Raw genomic sequence first — 21,793 nt, 5'->3', positions numbered from 1 at the left:
GGTCTTCAAGAAAATCGTGTTTAAACATGTTAAGCGTACTTCCCCATTTTGCATGGTCGCTCACGTTCCAGCAATTCCACAGCTCAGCGAGCAAGCATTTAAAAAATGGTTCAAATGGCTCTGAGCACTATGGGACTTAACATCTGTGGTCATCAGGCCCCTAGAACTTAGAAATACTTAAACCTAAGAAACCTAAGGACATCACACACATCCATGCCCGAGGCAGGATTGGAACCTGCGACCGTAGAGGTCACGCGGTTCCAGACTGAAGCGCCTAAAAACCGCACGGCCACAACGGCCGGCGAGCAAGCATTTATTTTAACAAGCACAAACTTTCTGGGCCGAATCTCGTTATCAGTAGTTTGTTTTCCTTCCATTCTTACGTAAATCTAAAAACCGATGTGCATGTGTGGACCACTAAACTCTGTGACGGTCAAGAATAGTTTGTGAGTGTTAATTTTGTTCTGCTGTCAACACAGTGACAAAACCACGCACATTCAAAAATTCGGCGTTCATTACGTGCGCTGGATGTCGCAATAATTGCTTTCCATACTGTTAAGCCTCCTTATGAAAAAAAGTCTTCATTTTCCGAATAAAAATTGTGAAAATAAAAAGTGAATAGTTAAATATTGATAAACTGTAACCGTAATAAAAACGGTTAGAATTAACATGGGAATGAAGAAAAATAGGTACTAGCAGCGACATTCCATCCACAAACCTTGCGCTTACGAAACTAAGCGCTCACTCGCTGGCTGTGGACTCCATGAACAGCAGACTCTATTTTTTAGAAAATGGCTGGGAATTTGTATCTTTCTGTTTACACTTGTTGAGGTCCTAGTCGTGCATAACGCACCCTCACAATATTATTGAAATCGGTGAGGGTAGGTTCGCATTGAGCAAGCACTAATGGAAACAAAACAAAAATTTCGAGTAGGAATTAAAATCCATGGAGAAGAAATAAAAAATTTAAGGTTTGCCGGTGACATTGTAATTCCATAGTCAGGAAAGGACCTGGAAGAGCAGTTGAACGGAATGGACAGTGTCTTTAAAGGTGGGTATAAGATGAACATCAACCAAAGCAGAGCGAGGATAATGGAGTGTAGTAGAATTAAATAAGGTAATGCTGAGGTAATTAGATAAGGAAATGAGACACTTAAAGTAGTCGATGTGTTTTGCTATTTGGGGAGCAAAATATATGATGATGGTGGAAGTAGAGAGGATATAAAATGTAAACTGGCTTTGGGAATGAGAGCGTTGCTGAAGAAGAGAAATTTGTTAACATCGAGAATAGATTTAAGTGTCAGGGAGTCTTTTCTGAAAGTATTTGTATGGAGTGTAGCCATACATGGAAGTGAAACAAGGACGATGAATAGTTAAGACAAGAAGAGAATAAAAACCTTCGAAATGTGGTCCTACAGAAGAATGCTGAAGATTGTATGGATAGATCACGTAACTAATGAGGAGGTATTTAACAGAACTGTGGAGAAGAGGACTTTGTAGCACAACCTGACTGAAACAAGGGATCGGTTGGTAGGACACGTTCTGAGGCATCGAGGGATCACCAATTTAGTATTGGAGGGAAGCATGGACGATAACTAGTGAAGCAAGAAATAAATAACAATATCACCATGTTAAAGAAAGAGGAAAACAATAAACTTCAAGCAGAAAAAACACCACTAAGAAATTAAATGAAAAACTACAGGGTAACAACATACTCACAAGAGCTGATGAAGAGAACAGCACAGTACTGATCAATAGAGAACAATATACAGAAAAACTAAAGATTTCATTTCCTCTAACAATATAACAAAACTGAAATCTGATCCAACAGCACGCTTCCAGACATACACAAAAAAAAACATCGTAGACATCAGATACATACTCACAGATAAACAAAAACAACACATCACACAAAAGAAACCAAAAGCACCAACACTTAGAAGCTAACCCAAAGTCCACAAACCTCACATTCCATTGAGGCCTGTTATTAATTTCATGAATGCACCATTATACCATGCGGCAAAACACATGAACAAAATCATTATGCAACATTATTGAAATGAAAAACAGCAGAACAGTGAAAACCACAAATGTACTCTTGAGACAAATAAAAGATTTATACATCCCACAAACAGAATCACTCATCTCTTTCGACAAAGAGAACATGTACACATCGATGCACACTGCAGACACAATAAAACTAATTGAAGAAAGCTTACTGACATACAACAAGCACCTGCAGACAATATTAGCGAAATAACTACAACCCCCAAAGCAATCACGTCCCAAAATAACTTTCAGTTTGAAAAGGAGTTTTACTTACAAGAAGATGGGCTTCCAATTAGATCCCCAATTTCAGGAACACTGGCAAACATATTCATCAGCCACATAGAAAACACTGTCTTGGATACAATCATCACAAAGAACTGATGCAAAAGTGTTTACTGGTACATATATGTGGATGACATAATTTGTATGGTAGATGAACCAACAGAGAAAATCGACAAACTTGATACACTTATGAACAACATACGTAAAATTTTCAATTCACAATGGACAAAAGAAACAAAGAAGCAAATACATTTCTTGCATATAACAATAAAGAGAGACAACAATAAACACACATTTGACAATTTCAGAAAGCCAACAGGCACATACATTATTATACTTGTTTCATCCAACCACCCACAAAATCAAAAATTAGCGGCTCTATGACACATGTTATACAGACTAAATAACATGCCACTCAGCAAAGAAAACTATGAAAAAGAATTAAAAAATAACTCATGGCCACAAACAATGTTTACAACACGCATATAGTACAAAAACTCAACCAAAAAATTAAAACAGAACTAAAGAAATATCAAAACAACCAGGGAACACAAAAACCAAAGAACCCCACAAACATTACAACATATATAGAAACACAAAACAATTACGCTCATGACATGAATAACAGAAAAGAATGGTACACTCTAACATGCAAACACAAAGCAACACACAAGATAGCTAATATGCTAAAGTAACAGGGATTACGCATAGCTTACGGAACAAGAAACACACTCCCATCACATTTGCAAACAACAGACAAACCAGGTAAATACCAAGGAGCGGATTTATACCAGCTAGAGTGCCAAGAATGTAAATCAGTTTATCTGAGAATGACAAGCAGTAACTTCAAAACTAGATATAAAGAACATATAAGAAGTGGGAAAGATGAGAATAGCCATTCTACCTCCGCCGAATACCTTGTAAAACATGGACATGTACCTGCCCCATCATGGAATGTGACATGACAGTTATTAGAGTGAATAGTCACAACCAAAAGCTTCTGAGATTGCAAGAAAACTATCACATACAAAGAGCCATTTCAAAGGAAAGGAAGGTACTCAACGACCAAATCCATATGCACAATAACTCTCTGATCATTCTAGCCACCAAAACGATAACAAAGCGAAATGTAACCAGGATAAATAATTAACGAATCTTCTTCACCTATCTCTCCCCTCCCTCCCCCCCCCCCCCCACACACACAGACATAAATACGTCTTTCTATACATTAAAAAAATAAATGAAATAAAAACATTTACTCACAGTAAAATACACACACACACACACACACACACACACACACACACAACATATGAAAAAATAAAACCACAACAAAAACAAGAGAAAGATAAACACACAGCAACAGTTGGCAACAGTACACACCAAAAACACACATACGTTGACCACAAAATGGAAAGTGACAGTGATAAACGCGATGTAACAAATGTGGGTGAAAGAACGCCGTAAATCGGCCAGCTGGAGTACGGAAACTAACAAATACATCTCCAAAACTACACACATGAGTTAACAGCGCTGGAAATCGTAACACCGAACGTTAAGTTCACACTACCAACTTTGTGCTACAGAAGTTGATTTTAACCTAAAAAAACAAGAGAAAGACACGACAAAATGTAATATAGCCTCATATTATATCCACCACATTATATATTTATTGTATGTATTGAACATGTATTACAGGCCACTGATGACACAGCCAAATAAATGAAGCGAAATGCGTATGGCAACAAACAACCTGCCTTCAATTGGTTGCATGGACGGTACATTCCTCCAAGAATTTAAAGCTACTAAGGGAAAGATGGAAAACAGAAAAAAAGTGACGACTGCTAATATGTTCGAGGTGACACCTCGTAGCAATTTCGTTTTTGAGATGAGACATCGTTCAAACCACGAGATGTATATTTTGATATCCTGTATGAGTCCTGATGACAGTGCTGCTGACCTCCATAAATTCATCACCATCATCATCATTTGCAGCAACAGTAGCATATTCAACAAAACATTTCTCTTTGTGTCTTCCAGATCTGTATACTTATAGTATGTTCGTGTTAAATTGTATTCACACAGAGTCAAGTGACTGTTCATTTCCAAACAGCTCATTCACTTCTGTCATTGGATTACCACTTGTATTGACAAACGAAACATAAATAACGTTTGCTTTACTGCTTTTTTTTTCGTAGGCCTTGTAGGCATATTACAGATTTATTACAGCTAACATGCTTCGGCCGCCGTGTTTTCATCCACCTCTGACGTCATTTGAATGAATATGGGAAGCTTAGATTTTTCGGGCTGTTTCTGGAACAGTTGTGTATTTATAAGGCAAATCGCATACAAAACGCTGGTGAGCACAGTCCCTATTCAGCAGGAATGGATATTTGGGTCAACATTTGCAAAACTCTAATTCCTCTCTCTCAAACCCCACCCTATGGGGAGAGAGTTTTAGTTTTAGCGAATCAAAATTAACGAAGTAAATAAGTATTTTTTATTTATTCGTAACCACTTTCCACGCAAAACTGAGAACATGGATTTTCTTGAAGTACAACGCTAACTAACAAGAATCAAAATAAATGTTTATGACAAAATTTACGTAGTTTTTTATGTAGAATCTGATTCTGCATTAAAAAATTGGATTTCCCATTTGAAATTTTGAAGTTGCCTCCCTCCCAACCTCCAGGGGACTGGGATGGCGTGGTAATTTTAGCACCAGCAGATATCCCCTCGAAAATAATCAGCTTTTGATTCTACACATTTTATTCGTGTGAAGCTTATTTTTCGAGTTATTGTTGTTTGTCAACTTAAAATTTACACCCTGTATACTTTCCTTGCCGCGTCACGTGCACGCTGCGTCATCAGGATGCATTCAGTCTCTCCGTGGGCAGCGGTCATGATGTTTTGTCTCGTCATTGTAGTCGTTTGCATTTCCATCAGTAAGCGAATGTAATAGGAAAGTGTGGTGTCACCACCAGACACTGTCTACATACGCTCTCATTTGCAGAGACGACAGTTTGGCATAGCCTTCAGCTACGTCATTTGCTAAGACCTAGCAAGACGCCATTTTCAGTTACTATAATTACTTCAAGAATGTATTCTGAACAGATAATATTGTGAATCATGTACCGTCAAAAGCGACGTTCATCATTAATGGATTAAAGTGAAGTATCAAACTTTCCGAATTCTCATTCCTTGTCATGTTCCAGACCTAACGTCAGCATAGTTCTTCCCTCTTCACGCCAGCCTGCGTGAGCTAAAACGTGTGCATTTCGGCCTCCACTAGTAACACGGTGTTGGCTCTTGTGCTAACACAAAAGAAAGAAAATCGATTACATTGCTACTCCGCCTAGGACTGTACAGTGGCTTCCGCTGTGTTCGTATGGATGCAGATGAAGACGTGGCGCACGGCAGTTGTAGGTACGCGACGCTGGAGGTGCGTCGAACGCGCAGCTGCGCCGCGCCGGCCGGCCAGCTGTTGGCGCACACTGCTGAGTGCCTCCGTGTTGTGTTGTGTTGTGTTGTGTTGTTGTGCTGGCGGCTTGCCAGCCCTCGGCTCTCGGCCCTCTGCTGCTCCCTGTATCGGCAGCCGCCGCGGCCGTATTGAGCCGGCCAGTAATTGCCAAAACAGGCGCAAACTTCGCGGCCAGCGCTGCCAGCGCCCTCACACCCACTGCTGCTGCAGCACCAACCCGAACTGTGTCTCTGCGGTTTCTTCCGCTACCAATTGCCTCGGGCGTTTGTATAGCGAAAAACTTTTCCAATACACAATGGAATACGCCAGTATCAGGTAATGACATACAAGGTGCTGCTGTACCAGCTGGAACGCTACAGATGTGCCGTAGAACTCACCAGTAGATCCTCTCACATCTAGAAAGAGGAGACAAACAGGTACCGTCCAGTGTCAGACACTTTTCACAATCGTCAGGGAGTGTAGCCCTTCAACTATGGAGATGCTTACAATATCCTGATTTGAGCGATATTTGAGCATTGTTTGTGTGTCTGGAATCCTTACCAGACAGGACTGATAGATGAAATACAGAAAATTCAAAGAAAAGGAACTCGTTTCATCACAGGTTCAATTAGCATGCGGGAAAGCATCGCAACAAAGGAAACGATTGGTGTAACAAACTTCCCAGATAGTTTCAACTACGAGTGCGTGCTCATCATATTGCCCACAAATTCTCACGAGAAAACTCTTAAAACATTTAAATAAAAAAAGTTATTGACATTTTATATTTTTATTCTTCTTGTCTACATATTTGCAGCACTCTGCCGTTCGAAAGCTCCGAATTCTTGGGTGTTCGGCCCCATGCAGTACGTTTCCCAAACTTAAAGAATACCTTCGAGGGCTTTGGTCGTGATGAATAGGCTCAACCAGAGGTAAGGTTGTGGCTCCATCAACAGTGTCAAAAATTCCACAGTGACGGTACTGAAAATCTGCCCTCTCGTTGGGAGAAATGAGGTCGTCGCCAGTACTGTTTATTTTCATTTCTTAGAGCAAGGTTTTGGGCTCAAAAAGTTGCAACCTATTCAACATTTACATCTCTTTAGTTCCTTCATTAGACAGAGTTTGCGTTGTCAAAATTCAGTTGTTGCGTTAGTGCTCACGAAATAGTTCATGTCCTACTCCGATACAGGAAATTCAAATACGACCTTCTTAAAACCAATAACTTGGCGTGCACTACAGTAGCTGATGCACGTTCACGAATATACCACTACGCAGTCCGTTATTTGTTGATAAACACGTAATTCTTCACAAATAACGCTGCAGAAATATATGATCAGGACACTTAAATACTTTTCCGCTTGCAATACTTCTTGCAATACTTCCTCGTAATCATGTGAAGAATATTAATGATTAATGAGGACCAATACATCTGTATTTATACACGTTTATTGTGTCACGGCTGGTTTACTTCTTTAGCCCACCATCAAGTTGCCGAGTAGTGCCAGTATAATGACGTAAGGTTCCCAGTTGTCACGTAACTTTATAGAGGAAATCAGGAAACGATAAGTACTTAACATTCTGCAAAAAAATGTTTCACATGGCTCTAAGCACTATAGGACTTAATATCTGAGGTCATCAGTCCCCTACATGTAGAACTACTTAAACCTAACTAACCTAAGGATAGCACACACATCCATGCCCGGGGCAGCATTCGAACCTGCGACCGAAGCAGCCTCGTAAAACCGATTCATTATAAAACTAATAAGATTCGGAACTAATAAGATTCGGAAAGTTATTTTTTTAAACTACCGATTAGGTTCCTCAAAATCAAATGAGTTAGACTATGTTGCTGAGAACACGAACGAAACCCAAAACACCTGGTCGTGGTACTGGTTACCTTCCACCACGCACCGTTCGGTATCTTGTGGAGTATCTATCTAGATGTAGATATACATCTACAGTGTACTCCGCAAGCCACATAATGGTGTGTCCTCTGGCGCCACTAACAGATTCCCCTCCGCCTTGTTCCACCCGCGAATAGCGCGTGGTACAGTGGTTGTCAGTAAGTGTTTGTATTGGCTCTAATTTCTCGAGTTTTCTCTTCATGAGTATTCCATGAGATGTAAGTAATGTGTTGCCGATTCTTCCAAGAAAGTGCTCTCTCGAAATTTTACTAGTATCACTCGGTGGCCTATATTGGCCATCGTAATCTCCGGATCTGTACACATGCGACTCATTTCTGTGGGGCTACATTAAAGACAAGGTATACAGCAATAGCTCCAAAACCATTACTGAGCTGAAAACAGCCATTCAGGAGGTCATCTACACTATCGGTGTTGTGATGCATAGCACTTCTCTTGTAGCGTTTACCATATTGTTACGGATCTCGGTAACGCTCTCATACTGGCTAAACGACCCCGACGAAACGCGCCGCTCTTCATTGGTTCTACATGTTTTCTGTCAGTGCCACCTGGTAAGGGTTCCAGACTGCTGAGCAATACTCGAGCTAGTGCCTTGTAAGCCACTTCTTTCTTGCATAAGTTACATTACCTTAAGATTCCTCCTCTGAATCTCGATCTAGTGTCTGCTTTTCGTTCTATTTCTTTTATGTGTTCAATCCACTTAATATCACTGTGAATATTTACTCTTAGATATTTTACAGTATATGCAGTTTCCAGCAACAGCAGACTTCTTGCCTATATATGAGCAACATATTACATTTATTTACATTGAGTGTCAACTGCCGATCCCTGCACCATTCATCATTCCCCTGAAGGTCATTCTGCAAATCGATGCTGCCGTCTGACACTGTTGCTTTGCTACAGACAGCCGCATCTTCTGACAATAGTGTTGAATAGCATCCGTCACTTTCCACTAGATTATTTACATACATTGCAGACAGTAACGGTCCAAGCATTCTTTCTTGGGGTACTCCGGAAACAACCTTTACATCTGTCGATTTCTGTCCTTTTAAGAGCAACGTATTGAGTTCTGTGTGCAAGGAATCCTTGAATCAATTCGCAATTTTGGTCCGATTCTCAATAAGCTCCTTTTTTTCTTCTTATAGGTATCTCATCTGGTCCTGATGCCTTTCCACTACTAAGGGACTGTAGCTGCTTCCCTATTCCGCGATTGGTCACTTCAATACCTGCCGTTTCAGCGTTTGTAAGACCGATTTTTAAATTGTTATGCGAAAATTACTGGGAAGCTAACTACAAAACGGGCGTAGCATTACTTTATCTACATAGAACTATTTTTATTTGAGGTACATCATATGACTTGCAATTTCTCTCCACGTCTCTCATACACAATTGACGCAGAGCGACTGGCACTGACAAGGGAACATTTCCAAGCGTAAATAAATTATCTTGATGCAACTTGGCGGATGTGTAGAGTGAAAAAATGTATAAAACGGTTTTTTTCTGCCCAGTTTTACTCTTAAGGCGTAAACCACTCTCCGAGAGGTAATTTCGCGGATTAGGTTTAGAGGGAATATCTTCTGAACGACAATATACAAAAAAAGTTTTAATATGGAAATAGATATGTAATTAACGTTATTGTAACTGTATGATCAAGTATACCTACATGTGTAATGAAGCTGTTGTCAGAAATAAAATTTTGTAAAATAAGTTATACACGAGGTGGTGGCGGAGTATTTTCAACCTACCTAATAAAAATATTCAATTATTCATTATTTCTCCAATTATTTATTATACTTATATTTGTTTTATGTTATAACTTGTTATTTTACCTTTTACATTAATGCTTTTTTTGTTTTTTAGTTTACCGTTTCACAACACGTGTTTGGTTGAATGATAATAATGAGGGACTTATTATTACTGCAGAAAATGACTGAAAGTCATCTCATAATATGCACGACGGAGAACACAACATAAAAGAAAATCCAGCAGAATTTCAAATTGTCACGAGTGATCCTCTAAGCATCCTGATTTGTATCCCGCATATTTCAACGCGGCGATAAAACTTGGCGAAGAAAATTAGTTATGTGCAAGCGAAGATGGACATCGTGATCATTCACCAGCACTATACCTGCAAATCTTCTCACGAAGTCGGAAGCCATACACGAACCAGCGGCTGTATTTGTACCATCGAGCTCTTTGAGATCAGAAAATTAACAAATTCCTTGACCTCGGGTATGTTACCCTACACTGACCTCCCCAGGAATCTAACATTAATACAGATTTTTCTCTCTCACTCTGAACGAAAACATCATTCAAATACCTTTTGACCTGGTCGCACGTTTGATTAGCAGATTTTTACGCTGTCACAAGGACATTTCGGGCTTCCTTCGCAGTCCAAGCTCCTCAAAAGTTTCTTTTAAATCTGTGAGAAGGCTGGTTCAAAAATGGCTCTGAGCACTATGGGACTTAACTTCTATGGTCATCAGTCCCCTAGAACTTAGAACTACTTAAACCTAACTAACCTAAGGACATCACACAACACCCAGCCATCACGAGGCAGAGAAAATCCCTGACCCCGCCGGGAATCGAACCCGGGAACCCGGACGTGGGAAGCGAGAACGCTACCGCACGAGAGAAGGCTGGTAGTCAGTGTGAAAAACTATTTTGAACATCGTACCCGAGGGCAAGAAACTTGTTCATGTGGTGATACCCATGGCGCGACAGCACGAGTACAGCCAGGGAACGTTTACGGCTTGCGATGTTGGAAGTACACTGTGTGAAAATCTTCAGATCTAACTCTATTGAATGATTATGATATCAATTTCTACTTGAGAAACAATATAATTAAGGTGCAGTCACACGTACATAATCAATTCTCTTCGCCTGGGTTTATCAGTCCACTGAAATATACCTGAGACATATAAGGATATTTAGAGGATCAGCACTGACAATCTGAAATCTTGTTGAGTTTTGTTTTGTGTTGTGTTCGCCGTCTTCTGTATTATGTGAAGAACTTCATTCATTTTAGAGCATGGTGTAAAAAACGTTACGTTTTAAGCACTTATTTACAGTAACTGTTTTGTATCACAATAATGATTTACTTGTTGTCTGAATATAAAGAATACCCGTATATAAAACAGTAAATAAAAGACCAGAGAGGACATGAATGTAAAACGTAAAAATCAAAGTAAAACACAAAAAATATAAATAAAATACATACTCAGAATAAGAATGAATATTTGGATATTTTAGTTACATACAGGGTGACAATTATTGAACTATATGAAATAACATCGTCATAACTTCCGAAAGGTTTGCTTTAGGACATTGAAACTGCACGGTTGGCCGCGGGGCATGACGAGAATTAGTATGCGCATTATGGTTCGATTTAGTGACGAAGCCCACTTTTATTTGGATGGGTTCATCAATAAGCGAAACTGGCGCATTTGAGGGACTGGGAATTCGTATTTTGTGATCGAGAAGTCTCTTCACCCTCAAAGGGTGACTGTGTGATGTCCAACGTCCAGTCACGGAATAATCGGTGCGATATTCCTTGATGGCACGATGACTACCGAACGCTACGTGAAAGCATTGAAGGACGATTTAATTGGCTCTGAGCACCATGGGACTTAACTTCTTAGGTCATTAGTCCCGTAGAACTTAGAACTACTTAATCCTAACTAACCTAAAGACATCACAAACATCCATGCCCGAGGCATGGTTTAATTCCCGTTATTCAAAGTGACCCTGATTTCGACAAGATGCGGTTGATGCAAGACAGAGCTCGACTCCATCGAAGCAGGAGAGTGTTTGATGTTCTCAAGGAACACTTTGGGTACCGCATTGTGGCTTTGAAGTGCCTGGAGGCCAGTGGCATGGGCCTCGTTTGGCCGTCGTATTCTCCGAATCTGTACACATGCGACTCCTTTCTGTGGGGCTATTTTAAAGACAAGGTATACAGCAATAAGTCCAAAATCATTACTGAGCTGAAAACAGCCATTCAGGAGGTCATCGACACCATCGGTGTTCCGACACTTCAGCAGATCATGCAGAATATCACTATTCGTCTGCGCCACATCATCACCGATGATGCACAGGCATATCGAACATGTCATAACCTAAATCGGAATATCAGTCGTAACGTTTTCATGTCGAATAATGTGTGTGCACTACGTAGTATGTAACTAATTAACGTTTTTTTCATATAGTTCAATAATTGTCACCTTGTACGTTGAAAATTATCGTTGTGTACAGCTTATCTACCAAAAGTGGTATTTCAGAACCCAGCTTTATTAAACATGTGGATTGAGAGGCTTTTTAATTTTATGTTGTAACAAAAATTTTCATTTTTCGGAGTTAATTAAAGGTGACTGGGTATTCTGCAAAATTTCAAATTATTACAAAAGTTTGCTGAACAGTTTCCAATAACCTTAATTGCACATCAACTTTTACATGAAAAACTTTTTTTATACATGCCTGTCATTTCGCTGATCCTAACGCGTCTTTATTGGTGTGTTTTCCCATTTAAAAATGAAACTGGGCACAAAAAAACAGTTTATTTCATTATTTTGTTGCCTCTACGCACCCGCCAGATTTCAACATCGTTCATTTACTTCTGCGAATGTTCCCATGCCAATGTTGGCCGCACGACACGTCAGATATAGGTACCAGTGTCATAACGGTGTCGCCCAGTGTGACCTGGTAATTCGTTGTACTGTTTCTGCACAGACTGAGGATTCGAGGTGCTTCTCTGTCGTATCATGAAGCACATCGCGTATCCTGTTGCCTCAGTGTAAACCACGCATTTGACGACAATGTGCGCAGAGTCTAAACAGTTTGTCTTCCCGCGTTTTATACCTGAATTACTGGGACGAGAAAACGCAGTGACTGCTACTTTGGGAAGTACTCTATGCCCTGCTGTACACAGTTGTTGAACAGTACAAGTCTGTGTAATTCTAAACGAACTGTTGGTGGGAGTCGGTATGAGGGTATGGGCATTCGGATGGGTGAATTTCGGGCACATCCTATATCCGAGAACGTCAGTGGGACTTCTGTAGACCTCCACGTCCGATAATGGATGTACATCTTTAATGTACACCTTAACGAACTTGTTCCTGTTGTTGTTTTTGTTGTGGTCTTCGCCGCCGAAGTGGCCGCGCGGTTCTGGCGCTGCAGTCTGGAACCGCGAGACCGCTACGGTCGCAGGTTCGAATCCTGCCTCGGGCATGGATGTGTGTGATGTCCTTAGGTTAGTTAGGTTTAACTAGTTCTAAGTTCTAGGGGACTACTGACCTCAGCAGTTGAGTCCCATAGTGCTCAGAGCCATTTGAACCATTGTTGTGGTCTTCAGTCCAAAGACTATTATGATGCAGCTCTCCGTGCTACTCTATCCTGTGCAAGCGTCTTCACCTCAGAGTAACAACTACAACTTACATCTTTCTGAATCTGCATACTGAATTCATCTCTTGGTCTCTCTCTGCTATTTTACCCCTCCCCCCCCCCCCCCCACTCTTTGCTCCAGTACTAAATTGGTGATCCCTTGATCCCTCAGAATTTGTCCTACCAACGGATTTCTTCTAGTCAGGTTGTGCCACAAATTTCTTTTCACCGTAATTCTATTCAGCACCTCCTCATTAGTTACGCATTCCAGCCAACTAATCTTCAGCATTCTTTTGTAGCACCACAGTTCAAACTGATCTGTTATCGTCTTGTCTAAAAAGTTTATCGCCCATGTTTCACTTTCACACCTGGCTACACGTCATACAAATCCTTTCAGAACAGACTTCCTTACACTTTAATCTATATTCGATGTATACAAATTTCTCTTCTTCAAAAACGCTTCTCTTGCCATTGCCAGTCTACATTTAATATCCCTTCTACTTCGACCGTCATCAGTTGTGTTGCTGCCCAAATAGGAAATCTCATCTACTAGTTTAAGTGTTTAAATTCCTAATCTTAGTCCCCTAACAGTAAACCTGACTTAAGTAGACTACATTCCATTATCCTCTTTTTGCTTTTGTAGATGTTCGACTTATATCCTCCGTTCAAGACACCGTTCATTTCATTAAACTTCTCCTCCGAGTCCTTGTTCCTGTATAAACTGAATATTCTTCTGCAAATAGTTAAGGTGCTGATGTAACATTTGTAGCTGAGGTTGTCCATGTGTCCCAGGCAACACAAATGACGTGCTCGTATCACAGCCAGCAGCATGGGCACAACTGCACCGATCATTACATAGTTTGCCCAAAAGCTTGCGTTAAATGTCTGTTATTATCGGTGAAACGGAGAAGCCCATTAAATCATTATTTTCCTAATTATATTTAATATGCCTAAAGATATACATGCCTAACGAACATAAACGTAATGTCTTGTGTATCCATTACTTATCCTATATTTTACCTCACAGTTTAGAAATCTAAGGAAGCCATTTGAAATTATTGACCCCTATAATAGCACAGACACTATAAGAGCACAGACGTTAGACAAATTATGTAACTATGTGTATACGGGCTTGAATATGGTACCAATGAGGCACCGAGACTAGTACTCAAATAAAATAACTAATAAAATTACGGCTGTCGGTATTTATTTTCTGTAAATAATCGTAGCAAGTCATATTAATCCCTGATGTATGTAGCTCGCCTTTTCTAACGGTGAATAGTGAAGCGAATTTTTTACGAAGTGAACTGAATCTTCTACGTATGATTCTGTGTGTCCCACATGCGTATGTAATTATCTCTCAGATAGTTCGCCATACTGCGAAGGTTGATGAATCGATCCCTTTCACTATAAGCTTAGAATGAACTTTGTATTCCACAATTTTTAAGTGGTACCGCGACTTTGCTATTCAGTCTCTTGGCTGTTTCTTGACAAAATTTATTAAGTGAAAACCATGTTGTACCTTCCTTTACCTGCTTTAAAGATCTCCACTATTTCCACCACATTTTATTGTTACAAATCGTCATCAGACTCAACAGGTTTTTCAGTTGTATTATTTGTTGCATGTGTGGGTACATACTTAAGTACCTTCCTAATCTACATTAAGTCCAAAATTCGAAATCGAACTGAACAAAACAATTAAATGCATTAAATTCAAACCTCCCTAAAAAAAATAAAAATAAAAAATAAAAAAAAGATCTTGTAACTGGGCAATTTTCACGTGAAGGACGGCTATATGGAATAAATATATGTTTTTCACAATGAAACTATGTACAACAAAACTAAAAAAATTTAAATAGACGAAACGATGTACACACATTCCTCCTTTACCAGTAATTAAGGATTTATCCATTTGTAGCGACGAGGACGTTAATAAGCAGAAAACCATTTCCCTCAGTGTGTTCTCTGTGCATTACTCTCTGCCATACTTTTGCCTACAGTCTTTCGTCATCTTCATTCCACTGCTTAGTTAGGTTCTCCATTCCCTTTATTGTAGCTCTGCATGTTATGGTAAAGCTTTTCTGTGGAAATTCCAGTGCTATCAGCGCAAATGTTAACAGTTTCCTTCCTTTCTTTTAGCCTAATTTTTACTGAAAGCTGTTAATCTCTAAATTTACGGGTAGACAGACTTCAACGCGAATAATAATTTACCTGTTATTAAACTGTATACTTTTTAAATAGTGAGAGTATATAGTTCTAACTGTTGAAAGTAACACAGCGACACGAAACTATAGACACTCCAGTCATACAGCCTAGCTCATCTTCTTTTTCTCTGCTGATAAATGAAACGTCGGCGAACTCAAAGCTCGTTGCTCCTGCTTCTCTCAAGGGAAACGATGTAGTCTTCTGTTGTGGTATATCACACACAAATCGATAGCGCGTTGGAACTAATCAAACGAATTCGCTGTACTGCTGCAATCTCCCCAATAACACTGAGATAAATCCAGTCTGCGGTCTGCGTTGTTTGCTCTAAAAACCCACAGTGGGGAACGGACCTGCTCCAGGAACCACAGTGGTCGATGACAGGCGGTACGTTCAGAGGAAAAAGAACAATGGCAGCGTTTCTCACAACTGATTCAGATGCGTGGGTGATTCTACGCGCAGTATTCGTTTATGTAGGTTTCCTTGTTGACGAATGTCATGTCTGCATCTGAATTAGGGCACACAGGGCAATCAAAGTACTGACGTTTGGTTGTCTTAAAGCAAGAATCAAACCGAATAACTTCAATAATATTTTGTTCATGTTATGAAACCGTAACAGTTCCGTGAGACAATCAGAATCTCAAGTGTAATTATTCGTACCGTAAATTGTAATTTAACACAGATAGCAATGAAAAATTTCTTCCTTATTTGTGATACAGTGGATGTTTTATAGGTTTTCGTGTAATCGCCATCCTTTCTGCTTTTCTGGTTTGAGGACCGACATCTCTGATTAGTTTCTTCAAGTATATAGTGTGTGACTTGTCGTTTTACCATGCACACACATACATATTGCGCGTGCCGGGTGAAATATATGTACTGCTGACTACGTATGTCTTACCCTGAGACAACAAAATATCTAGAAAATGACGGATCGTACGAAAACTTAATAACAGTAAGGGGACATCTGTCTGTGCTGCTACTTGTCACCTCCTGACCACTCCTCTTCCATGGAGCGGGTGGGGGTGAGGAGGAATCAACTTGGTATGGATACTCGGTATCTTTATTGCATATTCAGAATCCAAGCCAAAAAATACCTACGGTTTACTCAAACCATTGTTTTACATTCGTGGTACATGGCTCTGTAATCAACAAATATCAAGTGTCGAATTAAGAGCCGACGCATTTAAATCTACATTTATAATGTAAATGCAAACCTTTGTGTTGTGAGGCTTGATACATCCGTTAGAAATTTACTTTAGTGATGCAGATTTGATTGTACAGTACAATATGATTAGACGTTTAAGTATCTGGATGGAAAACTACTTTTAGCGTGATCCAGGAACAACGACATTAATTTAATAGTTTTCTGTCCCCATTGGAAAGCTTGCCTCCCACCATGAATGTAATTCACAGTAAACGCTCGAACGGACAACCTTCCAATTCGACACATTTATTAATTCCTGTGTGGAATGCATCATGAACACAATATAAAAGCATATCTGCAGGGATTTGCGGTAGGATGTCTGATAATCTTGTTCTGTCAACTGGTTGGTACTTCTGCATACATTTTGTGCTTCAGTTAACCATACAATACAAATCCGGTGACATAAGGTCGGGTGATATGGCTGGTTAATTTACCTGACCGCCTCTACAGATCCAGTGATCATTGAAATCGCGATTCAGTGCTTCTTTGGCCTTTGCGGAGTAATGTACCGGATAACAGTCATGTTTCAACCACATGTTCCGTCGTACTACAGGGGTGCATCGTTCAAAAGAATGGGTACATTTCTTTGCAATACTTACGATGTCTTTCCTCGATGAATGTTCCATTCACAGAAAGGGGGACGATTAGCGTGTCGCCTATCATAGCGCACCATATGTTAACAGACCAAAAATGCTGACGAACAACTTCATGTATCCAGTGGAGCTTTTCCTTACAACAATAACGTTGGTTTTGCGGATTAACTTTGTCGTGCCTCCTAAAAGTTGACCTGTCAGAAAGCATTACGTCACAAAATACTTATGGCTCTCTTTGTATTTGCATTAGTGTTCAGTTTCATAACGACATCCCATTCTAAAAACCGTCACCAAGGAGTTCTTGGTGCATGGAGATGATGTAGGGATGCTATTTGTGAACAGTGTAGGATCGTCCAAACACTTGTCTCGAGTAGTGTGGATTATGATTCACGGCAGCTATTACTACAAATTTATTATTTTTGTTCCCCGCTAAATTTGCTCTACGAGTTCGTTTCTTAGGTATCACACATCCTTCGGCAGTAAACGATGAATAGATGCAAGGGATCGTGACCTAACAGCATAACGTTCGGCATAAAGACGAACAGTAGCATCCAACTTTCTTGCAGCATCGCTACAGATTAAAATTATTTCCATCTTCTCTGCACCAGATACAACATCCATTACGCCAACTAAAGCGAGACTTTCATGTTACTGCTTGTTATAAAGGCCTCGGCGATGCAGTGGGACGTGCTGCGTTCTGGGACGCTGAACTATGCGGCAAGAGTGTGACTCTTTACATGATACGTACGTAACCATGGCAGGTGCGTCTGTCAATATCATTTCATAGGCATTGTACTTTATTACATAACAGCGGTTGTGGTTTGTATTCCGCCGCCGCGTAGCGGTCAATGAGAGAGTTAAGACGGTTGGATGAAAACTCACACCGAAACCAGTCACCCTGATGGCAGAGTTCGAGGGCGGCCACCGAAATCAAGAATACCGATGATTTGAGGGGGGGGGGGGGGGGAAATTACCTCAATAACAATATAGGGAAAAGGGAACCACGTGACACAAGTACCTTGTTTCCCAGAAATGTCAATGTCTAGCCTTGTTACCGTCGAAGGTTCGAGTCCTCCCTCGGGCATGGGTGTGTGTGTTGTCCTTAGCGTAATTTAGTTTAAGTTAGATAAAGTAGTATGTAAGCTTAGGGACCGAAAACCTCAGGAGTTGGTGCCCATTAGACCTTACCACAAATTTTCAAATTTCTAACCTTGTTAATTGTACCATAGAATTACGTTTGCAACACTCAACTAAGGTTTGAACATTAGTTACAGACGTTAGAGAACAAAAGTTTAAATTTACATAGTAAATGGAATGCAGGATCATAAATGTCGGTTCTTAATTTAAAAAACAGTCATACTTTACATGTATCAACTCCGGCACCATCTACCACGAATGGCAATAGTTTGAGTAAGCCCTACATACTGTTCTTGGTAGAATCTGAATATGCAATAAAAATGGTGGATTTCTATTTTAAAATACAAAGTCGACCCTGGCATTAAAGGAGTAGTTAGAAGCTGACCAGTTGCAGCACAGACGGGTGTCCCCTTTAGCAGTATTAACTTTTCACCTAAGATTTGTTTCGTAGGATGCGTCATTTTCGAGGTGTTTGGTTGCCCCAAGTTGAAAGAAACGCCCTTTATATTCTCTTACACACACTGTAGTAGTCAGTGAAGAAAACAGCACTATCACAATTTGCCTCACACTATAATGCTTTCTGCTACATACACATAAAAAAGTTTTACGAGTAGAAAATTGATACACTTCAGGTATGAGTTAATATATTACGAAATATCATTAATAATTGTGTTAATTTGGTTATATCTGATAGATTTTCCCAATCGGTCGCACCAAAATATCGCTACGAATGGAATTACAACATATCTATTCAGACTTCACTGATGTGTATTTGAAACTCAGCTCAGAACCCTACAAGCATCGTGAAACGCTGGTTACAAGCATGAAATATGCATTCAGTTTAAATGACAGGGCATCTCTAAAAAGGGGTAATTTTTAAAGTAGTACAGACTACTATAAAAGAAAACTGTGAAGAAAGTCTGGGTAACAGAAGAAGTGCTTCCATTGAGCGAACAAAGAAAGAAGAGCGAAAGTTCTCAGAAAGACAGAAATACATCGATGTAAGTCACTTAGGAACGAAATAACACTGGAAAAGGCCAAAATTAATTGATAGCGAGATAAGATACGACGGAGGAAGGAGGGAGGACATAAAAAGCAGACTGTTACAGGCTAAGAGGGCGCTGCTGACCGCAACAGTCTACTAGTATCAAACATTGGCCTTAATTTGAGGGAGACCTTTCTGAGAATGTATATCTGCAGCCAGCGAATCATCGACTGTCGCAAAACCAGTAACGTAGAGAATTAAATTAGGGGACTCATTGCAAAAAAAGCAAAAAATAGTAATACAAGTTCCAATGCTATCGTGGCAAAAAAAGCAAAAAATAGTAATACAAGTTCCAATGCTATCACCATCTTATAAAATTTCTAGACACTCAGGGAGACAAATTACGGTATAAAAGGGACTGAATGTCGCAGTAATACAGCTACTGTGACTCTGAAAGTTTTTTTTCTGAAATTTTATAGGGTCCATTTGTCTCCTGTCAAACGGTTATTTTTGAAATTCCATTTCCTACACTGTGGAAGGATTGTTGGAAAATTGTGACTTATTATAACACGAAATGCGTAGCCAATAGCTAACTGAAGACATAAGTGGAGGGTGAAATTGTAATCACAAAAAAAATGGCTCTGAGCACTATGGGACTCAACTGCTGAGGTCATTAGTCCCCTTGAACTTAGAACTAGTTAAACCTAACTAACCTAAGGACATCACAAACATCCATGCCCGAGGCAGGATTCGAACCTGCGACCGTAGCGGTCTTGCGGTTCCAGACTGCAGCGCCTTGAACCGCACGGCCACTTCGGCCGGCTTGTAATCACACATTTGCATCCATTCCAAATTATTAATATATCATAATCATCCAGAACATTATGTCCGTCTCTGTCGCGAATAATAGCGGCGACGTGTCGTGTCACGGAAGCAATGAGGCCTTGGTAAGTCGCTGGAGGGAGTTGGCACCACATCTTTACACACGAGTCACCTAATTTTCTGACGTTTCGGGGAGGGGCGCTCTGACGCCATGTTCAGTCACATCCGACATGTGCCCGGTCGAGTTCAGATCTGGTGAGTTGGAGGGCCAGCGCATCAATTGGAATTGGCCACTGTGTTTCTCGAACCACTCCATTACCCTTCTGGCCTTGTCACATGGTGCATTATCTTGCTGAAAAATGCCACTGCCGTTCGGAAACGTGAACGACATGAAGAGGTGTATGTAGCCTACAACCAGCGTACGATAGTTCTTGGCCGTCATGGTGCCTTGCACGAGCTCTAATGCACACGCGTGAATGTGCCCCACGGAACATTAGAGCCGCCGCCAACTAGTCTCCGTCCCGCAATACAGGTTACAAGGGGCTTGTAACGTGCGCGTGGGGCACACAATACTAGTTAAAGGCTGTGCTATGGTAATCGAGCGGGGTTCACCTTATGAGAAAGGATTTTCTTACAGTTATCTACCGCGTGTACCTAAATGGTGGCAAATCAGACTTACACACACTCTGTAATAACAATGATCCGTCAAGCAAGTCCGAAACGCAACTACACGTCAGGATGGACCAAAAGCAACACTGAAGACGCTATCAATTTAATAATAATACGGTCGCCAGCCTTATTAGGCATTAACTGAGTTTATTCCCTGTACAAGTTGGTGTATATTCATGCAAAACAACACGTAGTAGCACTGCATAATATAGTAGAATTTTAGAACCAGAAAATCTGTTGAACTGATAGTTTCACGTTCTGTACTGATATGGAAAACCCATGAATATATAACACTACACTACAATGTATACTACAAAACTTTATAATGTCTATTAACCTGATTAAAATCGGACATAGGTTACCTTAGAAATAGCACTTTCGAGCCACACACAAAATGTCAGTTTTGATAAAGATAAAACACTGATAAATTTTGGCTTTTATATTGACTTTAACTTTTGCTGGTCAAACCAATTTAGAACACTTCAGAATTCAAATGAATAAAAGGGGAGGGGGGGGGGCTGAAACTGCTATGATCATTGTATTAAAAAATTTGATTACTGAAATTATTATGTGTTCAAGATTTCCAGTATATGAGTTACTACTCTTTTCATCTTATTTACTGTTCATTTAAATACCTTTATATCTGTCTCGAAATAATTAAACTTCATTACTATATCAATATTAAAGTTATCTTTCAACTTCGTTAGACCTTCGTTATTCATTTACTGGTTCATTAACAAAACAGTTCTTTAAACACCATTCTAACATAACTAGGTCTGCAAGTAATTGTTATTAACACAAAATTTAATTTTTCATTTCAGGACACTCGGATTGCACAACATTTGGAAAGGACCCTGTCTAGGTTAGTTGTGAGGATAATTAAATGAGGGGAAAGTTCTGGTAAAATTTAGGTTATTATTGAACAGTTCACTCTATGGTCCATACGAATACAGTACTAAAAGTTTCAACCTTCTTTTATCGATGCGGCAGTTGGCGAGCGGCGAGATGGCGAGGCACAGAGCACACACACAACCACAGCTATGGCTCTTGACGTATCGGCACTTTAATTCTTCTTAGCGTCGCAATACTTTT

Source organism: Schistocerca piceifrons, chromosome 4, assembly GCF_021461385.2.
Source record: "Schistocerca piceifrons isolate TAMUIC-IGC-003096 chromosome 4, iqSchPice1.1, whole genome shotgun sequence".
In the NCBI taxonomy this organism is placed as follows: Eukaryota; Metazoa; Arthropoda; class Insecta; order Orthoptera; family Acrididae; genus Schistocerca; species Schistocerca piceifrons.
This window is presented reverse-complemented; position numbering follows the sequence as displayed.